This window comes from Eurosta solidaginis, chromosome 4 (assembly GCF_040869045.1).
Source record: "Eurosta solidaginis isolate ZX-2024a chromosome 4, ASM4086904v1, whole genome shotgun sequence".
NCBI lineage: Eukaryota > Metazoa > Arthropoda > Insecta > Diptera > Tephritidae > Eurosta > Eurosta solidaginis.
Window position 1 is genome coordinate 6,340,449 of NC_090322.1, and position 17,981 is coordinate 6,358,429.

Below are 17,981 nucleotides of genomic sequence, written 5' to 3' on the forward strand. Positions count from 1 at the left end.
TCAACAGCTTCAATTTGATATCCATAATGTAAAAACGCATCCTAGTGTTACCCTGATCCACGTTTTGGCCTATACCTAGTCACCAATAGGCATGAAAACTACCCTGTATTAAAGTACTCATCAACAGCTTTCATTTGATATCCATATTGTATAAACACATTCTAGGGGTGCCCGGGTCCACGTTTTGGCCTATATCTCGAGACCCTAGTCACCAATAGGTATGGAAACAACCCTGTACTAAAGCACTCATCAACAGCTTTCATTTGATATCCATATTGTATAAACACATTCTCGGGGTGCCCGGGTCCACGTTTTGGCATATATCTCGGGACCCTAGTCACCGATAGGTATGAAAACTACCTTATACTAAAGCACTCATCAACAGCTTTCATTTGATATCCATATTGTATAAACACATTCTAGGGGTGCCCGGGTCTACGTTTTGGCCTATATCTCGAGACCCTAGTCACCAATATGTATCCTGGTCCACTTCCCGGAAGAAAAATGATTCGACATTTTATTCTAGATATAACGCTACCTACGTACCAAATTTCAGGCAAATCGAGGATTATATACGATAGGTCCCTGGTCCACTTCCCGGAAAAAAAACTTTTCACAAACACTCCCCGGGTTCCTACTAAGTTATCCTGAAAATTTGAATAAAATCGGCGTGGTAGTTTCGGAGTCCATAAGCCTCATACAAACATATAAACATACATACATACATACATCCTACTTTATATATATAGATTACCTCTCTTTTAAGGGCCAGTTAAACTTCCTTATCCCTAACGCCATAGTCGTAACCATAACCATTTCCATAACCATCTCCAATGTGATCGATTAATGGTGTCTTAACCTAAAAATCGTGAAAATTTCATAAAAATGAAGAAAACGCAAAAAATTACAAACATATTCCACAAAAAATAAGTCTCTTAGTCATAACGTATCCAAAACAATGAACAAAATCTACAAATAGTTATTAAATTCACTAACTCAAATATTTTTAGGTTATGGATATGGCGAGAAACCAAAAAGCAATTGATTGGCTATAGTATGGTTATAGCGTTAGCGTTATGGTATGGCACCATTAATCGATTACATTGATTTCCATAAGGTGGGTTCGATCAGCTGTTTTATCCTGTTTTGGTTTTATGGTTATAAGTCACCATTAATTGGCCCTTTAATTGTTTACATTGATTTCCATAAGGTGGGTTCGATCAGCTGTTTTATCTGGTTATGGATAAGTCACCATTAATTTGCCCTTTATATATATTGTCACGGATATTACCACCCCTAAGTTATCCCATCACTAAGGCGATGCTAAGGCCATGCCAAGCAGTATTTACGTTAATAATCAAATCAAGTATACACATATATAAGGCAGCCCAGAGAGATGTCACACACAGATGCATTTACTTATACGGCTATGTGCGCGCGAGAGACTGTAAACTACAAACATTCACATCAATAATTCAATCTTTATGTGTTTACATAAACGAATAAATAATTAAAAAAAATAAAAATAAATGTAAGGCGCGATAACCTCCGAAGAGATCTAAGGCCGAGCTTCTCTTCCAATTTGCGTCGTGCTCCTCTTGATTTTCCCTACAAATTGGCCGGACGGGACCTACATGTTTTATGCCGACTCCGAACGGCATCTGCAAAGCAGATGAGTTTTCACTGAGAGCTTTTCATGGCAGAAATACACCCGGAGTGCTTGCCAAACACTGCCGAGGGGCGACCCCGCTTAGAAAAATTTTCTTCTAATTGAAAAATCTTATCTCTAAAATTTTGATGTTGCTCTGCCCGGGAGTTGAACCCAGGGCATACGGTGTGATAGGCGGAGCACGCTACCATCACACCACACACATCTACACATATGTACGTATACGAGCAGCGGAGCGGCAATGCACAAACACATGCATATATCTTATCTCAGTGGTCACAAGAGAGGGCAATAATTGGTGCACGTAGTTGTGGCTGGCGATTTTGTAGCCGAAACAACTAGTAACTTCTGGAAATCGAAGAGCCTAGAAGTATGCAGCGTAAACTATAAAAGCGGTGCAGGCGAGTAAGAAGTAATTCAGTTTGATTTGAATTGTCAAGCAGTTACGAGTAAGACAATATCTAGCGAGCAATAGCACTATTATTTTGAAAGTCAGTTTCGGAAGGAATTGATGTGGAAGAGTATGACTTTCATCTTGATGGCGAGGAAGTAACAAAAATTGAAGAGAAAAACGAAACATCGCAGACAGTTACGAGCACAGACTTGAACATGATCTTGGCTGCAATATCTGCTCAAACATCGACAGTGGCTTCTCAACTGGAATCGCAAAAGACAGATATGTATAACATCTCAACTGGCATCTCAACTAGAATCCCAGGAGAACCGTATAACATCCAAGATGGAAACGCAATTGGAAGAACAGAAGACATATATGGCATCCCAACTGGAATCGCAGGAGACACGCATAACATCAAAGATGGAAGAACAAGAAGAGCGCTTATCATTACAGGTGGCACAAATGTCTTCACAGTTAGAAGCACAGGAAGCAAGGGTAACATCAAAGCTGGAAGCGCAGGATGCAAAAATCGCTCAATTTCAGGCAGAAGTCGATGATTTGAAGGGTCGTATGGAGCAGTTACAATTAAATCGTCCAGCAGTTTCAGCGAGTAATCCAAAGGTAAAAACACCATCCTTTGACGGTTCTGTTCCTTTTCAGGTCTTTAAGCTACAGTTTGAGAAGACCGCAGCAGTGAACAACTGGAATGTGGAAGATAAAGTTGCCGCGCTCTTCGTAGCATTGAAAGGACCAGCTGCCGAAATCTTACAGACTATTCCAGAGTACGAACGAAACAGTTATGACGCATTGATGGCTGCTGTAGAACGACGTTATGGAAGCGAGCATAGAAAACAGATATTCCAAATTGAGTTGCAAAACCGCTACCAAAAAGCAAATGAGACATTGCAGGAGTTTGCTTCAGATGTTGAAAGGTTGGCTCATCTCGCAAATGCGGACGCACCCGTGGAATACACCGAGAGGGTAAAAATCCAGAGTTTTATAAATGGCATACGAGACGTGGAAACGAAGCGAGCTACATACGCGAACCCAAAACTGACATTTGCTGAAACGGTATCACATGCATTGACTCAGGAAACTGCCTCCCTATTAAGTAAACCAGCATATAAGGCTCATCGTGTAGAAGTAGAAAGGCCAGAATGGGTAGACACAATTTTGGAAGCACTGAAGGGATCACAACAGAAAAATGCCGGAGTTATTAAATGTTTCAAGTGCGGCAACCCAGGTCATATTGCACGACATTGCAGCACCGGTCCCAATAGCTCCAACAATGTGAGTGGCCGTAAACGCAGAGCTGAAGGAGATGAGCAAATCTCCAAGTCCACTCAATCGTTAAACTAAAGCGAGTCAGCCGCAAGGGGCGACAGCTGGCTCCCTCAATTGAATGCCCCATAATCTCAATCTCACAAATTGGAAGAAGGTCAAACAATCTTACTGTCGGAGGACATGTGGATGGAAAGGAACGTTTACTGACTGTAGATACGGGTGCATCTCATTCCATCATTCGAGCGGATTTAGTCAACAAGAAGATAACACCATTGCATGGAGCAAGATTGCGTACAGCCACTGGAGAAGACAGCACGGTTCTAGGAGAAGTTTCATGTGAAGTAGCAATTGGGAACGTCACGGTACTTCACAATTTTATAGTGGCAGGTATTGTTGATGAAATCATAATTGGAGTGGACTTCTTAATCAACCAAGGCATCAAGATCGATATGCAAAGCAAGACGATGCGATATAAGAACATGGATGTGCCACTTAATTTCGGCTACGAGAGAGGCTACAGCAGTAAACGAGTGCTGGTGGAAGAGAGTCAGCAAATACCACCAAAATCAGAAGCAGTCATCTGGGCAAAGGTGGATGGAGATTGTGGGATAAACAAATTGTGGGTTGTCGAAGCAGCAAATAAATCAGCACTGAACATACTTGTAGGAAAAACCCTGGCTATGACAAAACAAGATGGACGTATTCCGGTAAGAGTACTCAATGAGTTCAAGTCACCATTCAATTTGACCAAAGGAGCTATTTTGGGAAGATGCCAAGAGGCCGAAGTAGTTATTAACTGTGAACAGCTCCAGGAATACGTTTCATCTAGTAATACTGATCTTTCAAATGATATCACGGCATGGACGCATGGGCTAGAGGAAGCCTATCAGAGTAAGGCAAAACAACTGCTCCTAAAGTACGCGAACATATTTGACCAGGATGATTCTAAACCAGGCCGCACCAACGTTGTGAAACACCAAATTGACACTGGAGATGCGAGGCCGATCCGTCAAGCTCCACGTAGTGTTCCACTGGCGAAGCGGGAAGTTGTGAGTCAAATCATTCAAGAAATGAGCGACAGCGGCGTCATCGAACCATCAGCTAGTCCATGGAGCTCACCGGTAGTACTTGTAAAAAAGAAGGATGGAAAAATGAGGTTTTGCGTGGACTACCGGAAGTTGAATGACGTAACGAAAAAGGATAGCTACCCATTGCCAAGAATTGACGACACTCTGGTACGAAATGGTTTTCCACGCTGGACTTGAAAAGCGGCTACTGGCAAGTGGAGGTGAAGGAGGAAGATAAAGAGAAAACAGCCTTCAGTGTCGGTGATGGTCTTTGGCAATTTACAGTGATGCCTTTTGGACTTTGTAATGCACCAGCTACTTTTGAGAGACTCATGGACCAGGTACTGAAAGGACTACATTGGAAAACATGCTTGGTGTACCTGGACGACATCATCGTATTGGGCAAGAACTTTGATGAACATCTTAAGAACTTGGAGGAAGTTTTCCAGAGAATAGCTGGCGCTGGTCTGAAGTTAAGTCCCAAAAAGTGTGCGCTGTTTAAAAAGGAAGTCAATTATTTGGGTCACAAGGTAACGACAGAGGGCATCTGCACTGCGAACGAAAAAATAGAGGCTGTAAAGGATTGGCCAAGACCACAGAACCTACATGAATTGAGAAGTTTTCTTGGGCTGTGCACATATTACCGCCGATTTGTACCAAATTTTTCCAGCGTAGCCCATAGCCTCCATGAGCTTACAAGAAAAAACAAAGCTTTTGAATGGAAGAAGGAGCAAGAAGTGGCTTTCCAAACATTGAAGGAGCGTTTGTGCACTGCCCCAATGTTAGCATATCCGATTCCAGGAGCAACATTTATTCTGGATACAGATGCGAGTGGATATGCTATAGGAGGCGTTTTATCACAACTGGTCGATGGACAGGAGAAGGTAGTTGCATATTACAGCCGTTCGATTGGAAAACCAGAGAGGAACTACTGTGTTACGCGGAGAGAGCTGTTGGCATTGGTAGACTGCATTAAACATTTTCACAAATACCTCTACGGCCAGCGATTCCGTGTCAGGACAGATCACGCAGCGTTGAAATGGCTTCTGCAGTTCCGTAATCCGGAAGGACAATTGGCACGGTGGATCGAGCGACTACAAAGCTACGACTTTTCCATTGAGCATCGAAAAGGTAGTACCCATGGAAATGCTGATGCAATGTCACGAAGACCATGTAGTTTGGAATGCAAGCACTGTTCAAAAGCCGAGGCTAAAGAAGACATTATAGATGTCCGGCTAATGAATATAACATGTACAGATGAATGGGACAAGGAACAGCTAAGAAAGTGCCAGCTAGAAGATGCAGATCTGTCACGTGTTATGCAAGGGCTCGAACGTAATGAAAGACCAAACAGAGAAGAGATGTCAGCAGAGAGTCCCATTGCGAAGTCATATTGGGCACAGTGGAACAGTTTAGATTTGATATCCGGTTGCCTTCATCGAGTATGGGAGAGTGAGGATGGTAAATACAAGAATAAACTGATAGTTGTTCCCAGAAAGAGGATTCCTGACGTGCTCAGCGAGCTGCATAATGGTCCAAGCGGAGGTCATCTTGGAATCACGAAGACGCTCGAGAAGATTAAACAGAGATTCTATTGGGTTGGTTGCCGTCAGTCGGTCACTGAGTGGATTGCGAACTGCGAGGTTTGCAGCAGAGCGAAAGGGCCCAGAACACGAAGTCATGGCCAGATGAAGCAATATAACTCAGGTGCGCCATTTGAAAGGATCGCCATGGATGTCGCAGGTCCATTTCCTACTAGTAACCGCGGAAACAAATACGTACTGGTGGTTATGGATTATTTCAGTAAATGGCCAGAGGTATACCCAATCCCAAACCAAGAAGCAGAAACAGTAGCAGAAGTGGTTAAAAACGAATGGGTTGCAAGGTATGGTGTACCAATGGAGTTACATTCTGACCAAGGCAGGAATTTCGAATCAGCTGTGTTCCAGGAAATGTGTAAGTCATTGGGCATTCGAAAAACACGGACAACTGCATTGCATCCTCAATCCGATGGTATGGTAGAACGATTCAATAGAACATTGGAGGAGCACTTAAGGAAAGTAGTAGACAAATACCATAAAGAATGGGATACCCGCATACCATTATTCTTGATGGCTTACCGATCAGCAGTGCATGAGACAACGGGCCAAACCCCTGCAAAAGTAATTTTTGGCAATGACCTTAGACTGCCAGCTGATTTGAAGTTTGGGATAGATGCCAATGCGGAGAGAAATGTCAGGAAATCCACTAGTGATTTGGAAGAAGAGCTAAGAGAAATACATGATCTGATAAGGCAACGAACAAAGATTATGAGTGACAAGATGAAAGCCAGATACGATAAAGCAATTAATTCAGAAGGTTTTCAGGAAGGAGATTTGGTGCTGTTATACAACCCACAACGTAAAAAAGGTTTGTCCCCGAAATTGCAGTGTAATTGGGAAGGCCCATACAAAGTTGTAAAACGGATCAACCATGTAGTGTACCGCATGCAAACCATCGGTAAACCACGAACCAAAATGAAAGTGGTCCATTTGGAAAGGCTGGCAACGTTTAGATCGAGAGATTTGTCTGATCGGGACGATCAGACTTAGGTGGAGGGCAGTGTCACGGATATTACCACCCCTAAGTTATCCCATCACTAAGGCGATGCTAAGGCCATGCCAAGCAGTATTTACGTTAATAATCAAATCAAGTATACACATATATAAGGCAGCCCAGAGAGATGTCACACACAGATGCATTTACTTATACGGCTATGTGCGCGCGAGAGACTGTAAACTACAAACATTCACATCAATAATTCAATCTTTATGTGTTTACATAAACGAATAAATAATTGCGTCTACACATATGTACGTATACGAGCAGCGGAGCGGCAATGCACAAACAAATGCATATATCTTATCTCAGTGGTCACAAGAGAGGGCAATAATTGGTGCACGTAGTTGTGGCTGGCGATTTTGAAAGTCAGTTTCCTTTAAGCTATCAGTTTGGTTATTAAGCTATTCGTTGCACAGTTTGAGTGTTATTGTGAAGTATTTTAATAAAGGCCATTTTTCCATTATTCAATATTGGAGTTATTTATTCAACAGTTTAGCGATACGATCCTAGCAAAAGGGCAAATAAGAGGATTTGCAGGAAATTCGTTACAATATGCACATATTAGGTATACTTATACTATGTTCAAACAGAAAAATAAATTGAGCTAATTTCGATTTAAAATGAGTGGTTTCCATACAACTCAATTTAGCTTACACAATAGTAATTTGATAGCTGGTTGGCTTATCTCTACAGCAACAACATTCCTTTGTTCAGGCTGTCAAAATTGGGCGAATGGAATGGAATGAAAACATAAGACTTTGAAATTTTTGTGTTTTGTAAGATAATGTCTTCAATGTTTTCGTGTCATTTTGAGTTTGCCGTCTTCATTTGACAATCCCTACTTCAGTGAAATGAAAAAAATAAAATCAGCTGATGAGCAATGCGTAAAACTGACATTTAAATCTACTCCATAAACATACTCTACAAGGTTGCATTTGCAGTTTGAAAAAATTTATTACGCAATTTTTCATTAATTGCCAATTTATTATTACAATGTATTATATGATAAATTGCGTAACAAATTGCCCAAGTGGTATAAATTGCCAATTTGGTGTGTGTTTGTACATAGTATTATGCAGTTATTATTAGCACGCCTGTAAAATTATCAAAGTACCCATACGAAGTAGAGTGAACAGAATGAAAACTAATATCAAACGTTTTTGTTCGCTATTTCGTTATAAAATTAGCAACTGAAAAGTTCATATGTATGTATAATTTTATATAAACCTACATGTTTAAATATGCATGTGTAAATGTTCACTAATTAAACGAAGCCGACGGTAAACCTACAAAGGGAATGAAGCTGAACAAATATACATGCATATGTATGTAACAAGACACTAGACTGACAATAAACAAATAAAAAGGGGGAAAATCCGACATGATTGACCTCTAAAATTACACATGCAAAAATACAATATCGAAAAATAAAATATGGATAGAAATTAAGAAAACACAAACTCTTTATAAGAAATTTACCCAATGGAATTTTTAATTAAAAAAGGAGACATAATTATTTTATAGATACACACGTATGTGCAATACGTACGAAGCAGGAAAACAAAAACTTAACTACTTCCGGCGGATAATTAACGCAATGCTATCTATCTACATACATATGCATTTACTAATAAAGGAATACCTACATTGGAGAAGTGCTTAAAATGCACAAACAAAGCACAGACCAAAATCTAATCAAATCTGAAATTTAAATATATGGGCGTAAAAAGGCATCGAATCCCGAATATCTTCTGCAATTTGGGGATTTTGGGATTTATATATGACAATCCCAGGATTTTTCGGGATTATCTAGAGACTATTACACCTAGTTTACGTATAACGAGACTAGATTACCCATATACATTTAGAGATGGCGATTATTTTCATAGTCCTAGAACCATCTCTAGGGCATCATCTCTTAATGGAAGCACAAAATAACGCAGAAACGTGAAAATTTTACAATTAATAATCCACTTCCCAAGGATAGGACATATGTATTAGAACGGCTAGATTAAATATTGCGGATTTACAGTAAACAACAAATTGGAATTGAAAATGCACTTCCCTACAAGAAACGCTGATAGTTTTACTAATACACTCACACTTGTAATTGACAATGCTGATCCTGCGATGACGTAAACATTGATACTCAAATTTATGTACGTTCCTTTGTTCGCTCACGCATGTCCGCATGTACCCAACGACAGCCTATAATCATGAAAAAGGACTCAAACTGGGAAAGCTTCGGACACCTGGTACAGAACAAAAGAACATACAGCAGATACCATTATGCATGTGAGACAGATACATAATTCTCAACGGAATTTTATGTATGCGAGAACAGTTTATCCGATTTAATCATGTTGTCACTACTGACTGTCATATGATAATCAAATGATTATCACGGTTGTTTTGTTATTTTTTAAATTCCGCCATTTTCAACCGACGAAAACCATATAAAAAATAAGTTTAACAAATGAAAGAGAGAAAAAAATCGAAAATAATATTAAAAAATACCAAAAGCTGTCGGAATGTGTGGGGCGCACTCAAAAAATTGATACGCGAAAAATAATAGTGGTTAGTGGTGATTCATTTTTAAAAGTGTTTCCGCATGAGGAAAGCGCTCCTCTGCTGTTTTGTTATTTTCTGAATTTAAATTGAACATTCTGAACTCGAATTCTTATAAAACTATTTATTTTAAACAAATAAGAAACACGTATGCTTTTATCACGTACAAAATTAAAAACGTAATGAAATAAAGTAAATAAAAAGCAAAAAGCATTGTTTCATTTTTGGCGGAATATAACAATGGTCATTTATGATAGTATAATAGTCAAACCTGATATCTACAGTAAACTATCATTTATGACACTTTTTGATAGTTAGAGTGTCAGCACTGATCCAGGAAAATGAATGAGAGTGAGCATTACGGCTATATACTTAATCAGTAGGCCATGTTGGTGTATAAGAAGGAGACAAAAACTCACACGTACACAGTTGTTTACATCACATTTACGCAAGTCCCCTTAAGTTATATAAAGTTTGTATGAGGCGCTGATCGTTAGGTTGACATTGCTGACAATCAGATGATAGTCATATGATAGTCAGTATTCTTGTAGGGTTAAGTAGCATGGAATACACTAAAGAAGAGAAAATGAACCCATGTGCTCAAAAAGAATCTAAAATTCCATTCCGAAAACTCATAAACACTGTCACTATTACCCCTGTTATTTAACCGACTGTGTTCTTATAGGGTCGTTGCTCAAGAAATAATCCCCGCGTTCCAATGGGAAGTGACCCATTGGGATCAATTGGTTGCAAATGCATGTTAAGGCACTCATTATGTATGTCACCGTGAATGTTTGCGTCGCATTCACTCACATTCACTTTCACCCTGAATTCGTATTTTATAACTTCTTACGTATTCGCGTTTGTCGTCTTGCGTAGTCACTAAGTATTCACTGAGACTGTCAAACCCAATACGTAGCCAGTATAGCCACTTACTACTTTTGTTATTTCGGAAAACTTTGCAGTGCAATTTTTTCGGAATAACATCGTTTCAACGAGCTGGCAATATTGCAGGGAAACACCTGACAATTGTGAAAAAAAAGAAAACAGAGTAAATGCAATATTGATTGTTTGATTAAATGTTATTAAAAACAATTGCTTGTTTATTTTTCAATATGCTCTTTTATATTGAGCTGCTTTTCATAATTATAGTTTATATATAGAGTAAGTTGGGTAAATATGGACCACCTTTAGCTTTTTCGTGAATAAAAACCTATATTAAAAGCTATTCAATTCGTTTTTTTATTTTGAAATTTTTCGAAAATATTACGAATTCAGTATGCAATTAGAAATAGTCAATAAAATAAAATACATAAAAGATATTATTAAAAAATGTAAGGCACTTCAATTTTAGCCATAACAAAAATGTGCGTATAATATGGACCATCCCGTGTTAAATATGGACTACGGTGGTCCATATTAAAATGAGTTCATGTGGCCACATTGCGAGGATGTAGATGGTTCCTAAGAAATAGGTTCAATTATATTAATATTTTGGTCTGATTCCGGCAATTGATCAGTGTATGCAGGTGATACAGAAGTTTGATTTCTGTTTTCTATGCTGCCTACGGGTGCTTCAACTTCTTCTGATGCCAAAAAGTCATGCTCGTTAAATATTTGACTATTAAAAGTGTATATTCCGGTTGAAGAAAACCCTTGTCATATTCAGCCAATACCAACACCTGATTTCCTTGGTCAAATATTTTTTCAAAGGCCCCATGAAAGTTTTGTCAAGGGGTTGAATTTGGTGGCTTGAGTGGGAAGGAATCCAGAGAATGCGCACGTGATTTTTTCTAGCTAGCTCTATGATTTCAATGTTTCTTATATGACTTGCATGGCCATCTAAAATTAGTAATACCGGAGATGATTCAGAAGGTTTAACTACTGAAAGGAAGTGCTTGAACTATTTGGTGAATTAATTAGTTTGAACCCATCCAGAGGGATGATTAGCATGTATGAATACAGGAGGTACTCCTTTCATTAGGAGTGGATTGTCTCTTTTTCGGGGAAAAATGAACATGGGTGGTATGAACGATCTACCTGCACTCATACATAAAATGGCTGTAATGAAAGATCCTCTTTCAGCTGAAGCAAGGGCACGAATTTGCTTCCTGCCTTTCAGATCCAAGTTCATCAACATTATACATATTATTGGGGGAAAATTTATATGTGCGGAACGATAAAGACGGGCGCCTAAGAAACAAACGCAAACAACCCCTTCCTGCTGTTTCCTCCGCTAGGGTTTGGTAAATTGTTTTTTAGCGCCACTTGAAAAGCTAGTGATCTTATGTCATTGCTCGTTAGACTGAAAAATTTCGCCTCCATGAGCAATATATATTCTACAAGAGAATCTTCAAGTTCTGGAGGCAAAACTGGTTTCCTTCCTAGCATAGCTGCCACAACTTCATCAATAGGTCGTCCATCATCAGCAAATAAACGGCGTAATGTGGTTATAGGTACATTATATTCCTTAGACGCCTTCAGGAACCCTATCTTCTTCATTTTTACATCCGATATTGCCTTAGTCACATTCTCTTTGCACCACGCCTGTCGTTTTTTGGAAACTTGAGTCGGATTTGAAGTCATTTTAATCCTTCAAAAGAAAAGAAATAACGTTACTCGTCTTGATAAAAAGTTGTCAAATATGGCCTACTGGTCCCTATTATCAACATCGTAATGGGCCATATTGTCCGCGCTAAGTAATTTTCCAAACTCACATTTTTCTACAGATTACGAGTTGTTCATTAAACTTTAATTCCACTTCCAGAAATATATATTTATTCACTACACTTTTAACACGATAACACATATTTTTCAATTAAAATTAAAGAGAAAAAAAACTTACGAGAATGCACCAAAAAAGGTTTAAGGTATCACGAAAAAATTTATTTTCTAATGTATTGCGCACATCTGAGTCACTACACTGATTAAACAATACTGATTGGCGCTGTGACGAAAAATGTACGAAATGAAGTCATAACGTGGCTTCTTGGACTTGCGGTTCAGAGTATATTAATGTGGGCCATAATATACGCATGGGCCATATTTACCGAACTTACTCTATTTTTAAATATGGAAAATTCGAGGCCTTACGAGTGTGTGTACTTAAACTGGATACGAGTAGCAAATAAGCGGTGGAATTTTGTGTTTCTTTATCTTCTTCCCAAGAACTGCCGGCAAGCGATTTGTTGATTTTATTGCGGCCTTGCACTACAGCTGCAATTTTGGTACCATGCGCCTTGAAGCTCATACCACTATGGCCGTATAGGCTGCGCTCAAGCTTCCCTAGACACAGCCTCGTTGCAGTTGTTAACGTTAAACTGTTTATAACGTTAACCTGTTCTTTCTCATAATATAAAAGCTGGCATTTTTTACGACAAACAAAATTTCTGGTATACGTCCAGAACAGGGGTCGACTGCTAATACGGGTCCAAAAACATAGAGAGAGGTGTCAAAAGATGCGTATGTTGTAAAATGTTTATCTCTGTCCGTAGATATTTGCAGTTGAAGGTGGCAATTTTCATGTGGTTGTTGTAATGTTGTGTACTGAAAAAAATTTTGTGTACAAAGGGATTTTGCACGCATTTAATTTTGATCCCACCCCATTGGTGGACCGGCCAGAGTATTTTTTTATAAGCGCGTCCGAAGACCACCAACGCAGAAAGGTGTTATGCGCAAAAATACTACGGATGCCACCCCCGGTTCCGGAGGGGCCCGGGGCTATGTTTCGATTTTTCGTAATAACTTTTGAACGAGCTAATATTTTTATTTTCGTTTGATACCTCTCACGATATTTTTGGACGCGTATTAGCAGTAAACCTCTGTTCTAGAGTATTGCCATTATTATATTATTATAAAATTCCCTCAATGTTCTTTCAAGTTGTATGACGGGGTTGATTCTGGATAATTAGAGTTTAACCTGTTACAGTACCCAGATCGAAGTTTAGCTAGAGAGACGCGCATTTCCCAAGGAAGAGTGAGTTCCTCCTCTGCTAGTTCTGGGAATTTTTCTTTGAGTACTGGATTTTCCGGACAATTCCTGGCATAGTGGTCCGATGCCTGTTTGTGGATATCACCGAAGACCTGTTTGTGCTTTTTTTCTTCATACGGGTGTGTTCTCAGGAGCCGTATTTCCTCATAATGCTTACGGAGATTATCCTTTAAGCCCCTGGGCGGTATAGACTCATCAATCAGATGTCTGTTGGGATGCCCAGGTTTCTGCGTATTCAACAGCAACTGTTTGGTTAGCATTTTATTTCTCATCCTAATGGGGAGTACTCTCGCCTCATTATGTAGATGGTGTTCTGGGGACATAAGAATACAGCCCGTATCGAGGACGCGTAGCATGCACTCGACCGGTCAATTGCTTTGTAAGTGGCGATGAGTGTGTCTTTACCCCAAGTGCTGCCGGCAAGAGAATGTCTCACCTAAGAGTTTTGGGTGTAAGACAGTCGGTAGCGTGATGCCATCGACGTGGATGTTCAATATGGTCGACATTTGGCGCGTTCATGTTGTAAATAAGGAGATGGTTATTTATTTTATTACCTAGCTCATCGACGGGTGGCCCGGGACCTGTAGCCATTATCATGCCGTCATTGGCGTAGGATAGAGTGGTAACTATATCTGGTGGCGAAAGGAGCTTCGATATGTAGAAGTTAAACAGAAGCGAGTGTAGGACACCACCCTGTGGTACCCTTTGTTTAATTCTGATGAGACAGATAATTTGCGATACACCTTTGAGGCTTAATTTACTACGTTGTTCGGGAATCAGCAGAATCACTGATTTATAAGAAAATAAAAAAAAAATCCACACAAAAAAAAATAAAATCCGGACATTTATTTTATAAGGCCGAAAATAAAAGTTAAACCCGGACTTATATTTTTTAAGAACAGAATAAAAGAGCGACCCCATAACTAAGATACGGTTCGTCCAAATGAAACGATTTTTTTACCAATCCATTCTCGTAAATAGCTGGATTTGAAACCTGTAGGGACACTACAATTTTTCCTACTAACACTAGAAACTTGTTATCGAAAAACCATAACCAATTTCTGTTGTTGTTGTAGCGATAAAGAAACTCCCCGAAGGTTTCGGTGAGGGTTATCGATGTTGATGGTCCTTTACCGGATATATATCCGATATGTTCCGGTAACAAGCACCATTAAGGTACAAGTTCGACCATCTCGGGACTGATTTAATATGACCACATTGAACCACCAATAATTTTTTCTGAAGTACTTTTTTTACAAAAGGAATAACAGTTTGGGTCCGTGGCTATATTTTTTATAGGTTTCGCTTTTTTTTTTGTATTCTGTAAAATTTTATGAAATATGCATCCACATTGAATGAAGTTCTAAATATAACCTTTATCGGCTGTCTATGGAATATTTCAATCTTTTTTTTTCACGAAATGTCAAGATTCTTCAATTTTTACTCAAAAATGATAAAAAAAAACGATAATAAAAAAGCGAGGTGAATGCAGCAAACGCGACCCAGAAGCAAGTGAATATTTTGACAGCAAAAATGAGTGTTCGTGACACTTTGCGTCGCTATATAATACGAAAAAACGTAAGACAATCACCTGCAGTCACCGATAGTCACCGAGAGTCACTGAAGTGAATGAATGGTCTTATATGATACGAATTTGGTTTCACTTGGGTGAAAGTGACTCCTCGCGTCGCTTTGCGTTATACATAATAACGACGTTAATTTCTATCGGGATCAGGATCACTGTTCATTGAAATACGAAGAATAAGACACACATATGTATATTTCTCGGCGAAAACAGGGCTTCACTGCACAGTTTTGCTAAACAATTTTTAGAAAAAGGTAGCAATAATGTAAACGCTTTCTTGAGAGGTGGATACTACTTGGCAAACGAAAGTTTACTTGAGCTTTTTTTGCATGGAATTTTTAATTTCTTGTGATGTGGAAATTGCTATATATTTTAACCTATAAATAAATAAGCATTCATTCAGCAATCTGATTATTTCGCGGAGCACCGTTTTAATATAATTTTTATTTGAAAAATAGGGCACCGCTTAGTGTACATATGTACATACATCACTAGGTACAAAAATAGTGCATGTAAATATACATAAATAAAATATAATATGATGCTTATCAGACTTTCGGCGCCGTAGAAATAGTACGTACTTAACGTATGTTAAAAAAAGAAGAAAATTGTATTGTTTATTTTTAGATTAAATATAAAGAATAAAGTTATTCGAGCATGTCAAACGCCTTCCTACGTTTACTATTTGTACCGAAGGGTGTGTGTAGGTGCAATGTTTAAAATAAATTATTATAATTAGAACAAGAATTCAAACTTATTGGCGCATACTCATAGTCAAAAAAAAATAGCTTTTAAATTTAATTGCAATATTTTTTACAGGCATCTCATAGAAAATTAAGTCCAAAAGCTGAAACAAGTTTAAAATCATATATTTAAACTTTATTTAATATTGTGGCGAATGTTGACATCACTAGTCTGTTAGTAAATAACAGAGCTGTAATAAGATTGAATCAATTGAGTGAACATTCTCTCAGCATTCTTTTAAAAAATTGTGATTTTTTTGTTGCATATTATAAATCTCCATTCCTGAATGGCTCAAAATACTTTAACTCAAATCTAAAGTGTGTGTGTTATTGAATGGTAAAATATAATTCAATATAGAGTGTGAATGTAAACTTGAAATTTATTAGTAGAAATAATAGCCCCTTCTAATTATTCAAGTAGTTTAATATTTAAGAATTCATGAGCTTTACACCGGCTTATAATAATTGAATATTCAATCATTATTTTTGAAAAGAAATACATTTACTGGCATACTGCGATTTTAACATTTCGAAAACCACCACATAATCATCATCAGTTAATTTCGAATGTTATCAAAGGTTTCACAGAGATTCGGCGGCGAATCACACGGTGAAACTGCAGTTGCCTTAAATCATCGCAAGATGCCAGTAAATGTTTCTTTCTTATCAGTTTCATTGTGAATGATGACAAAGTGTGATCTCTTATCTGTCAACTGCCTGACAGGCTGTTCAATATGGCTACTTTTCAGCGTTTTGACAGGCTGTTCAATATGGCGGCGCCTATCTTCAGCGGGTGATAGAAAGAGATACAGAATGAGACAGCGATAGTCAAATACGAATCAGGTGAAACAATCACTTTGGAATTTTGACGTGTATGCAGAAGAGATCACACTTTGTCATCATTCACAATGATCAGTTTCTTTTAAACTTCGCAAAGACAATTTATTGCTTTCTTGCTATATGTCAAAATTTTTCTATATGTCCCACTTATTTTGCTATTGTAGTAAAATGGATTTTGTAAATGAACACATTCTGCATTGACCAAATAGAGTAAATTTGTGGATATTTTTTGTCGATAATATAACAAAAACAGAGTTTAAGTCATTTAAATTTAAATACATCAAAGTACATAGGCCTACCGGCGATTTCGTTGGAGCTTCCTATTTCCGAGAATTTCGATAAATATATGTATAATTCCATGGCATCGTCCTACAGCGATTCAGGCTTTTTCTTTTCGTCTGAGTCACCTTCCCAGTTTTCCTTCATATGTGCCACAAAAAAAAATGTTTCATTGGGAGAAACTCTTCAGAGGTTATTAATTTCCCTCCCCACAAAGAGATTGACTGGCTCCATCGGACTAAAGTTTTTTACAGCTGATGTTTTGACAGTGTTTGAAGGAATATAAATATAGGACCCGAGTGATTGAGAAGGACCATTAGTCTCTCTGCCTATTTGCATGGCATTTGTAGTTTGAATTCTATCTTACTTGAGCAGTTTTGTATTCAAAGTTAATTTTCTTTGCTATTAAAAAAGCTATAACTACCTATAGAGCCTACTTTAAATGACTGTAATTAAAAATTATTGTGTTTAGAAGAATAGTTTTCTTAGAAAATAGAGAAAAATAGTATATTGCTATTGCAATTTGCAAACTCACAAACCAATACAGATACAGTATTTGACCATATACCGCTAAGAAGAACATCTGAAGGAATTTAAGAGCTTCTATAATATATAACTTTCAATTGTTTAAGCAACAATTGAGGACGTTCAAATGTGGATTAGTACTTTTTCATGCAAGCCTTTTATATGGCACATTGGCAACACTTATTTAGAACGATGACAATTTTCGGAACAGGGATGTTGAAATCTTTGTCATTTGCTTTTTTATTATTAAATGTTTAGGAAAATTTCAATAAGAACACTTTTCCAGTTAACTTCTTTGTGCTTTATTACCATTTAAATATCGAAAAAACTGGTCATTACGGACATAATTAAATTTGTATGTAGATATTTTGAAGTGGCTTTAATTAAATGCAACCATGTGATATTTGAGCGGGTTTTGTGCATGTACGACAT

General features: G+C 38.1%; 1 long non-coding RNA gene across 1 annotated transcript in view; it reads right to left on the reverse strand.

The window, feature by feature from the left end:
• The window catches only part of LOC137248896 (uncharacterized), a 339,657-nt gene that overhangs the window by 154,178 nt on the left and 167,498 nt on the right, over window positions 1–17,981 (reverse strand). The window contains exon 2 of the long non-coding RNA XR_010952207.1: window positions 755–859. This is a non-coding gene — a long non-coding RNA (uncharacterized lncRNA). The remainder of the gene's footprint in view (window positions 1–754; window positions 860–17,981) is intronic.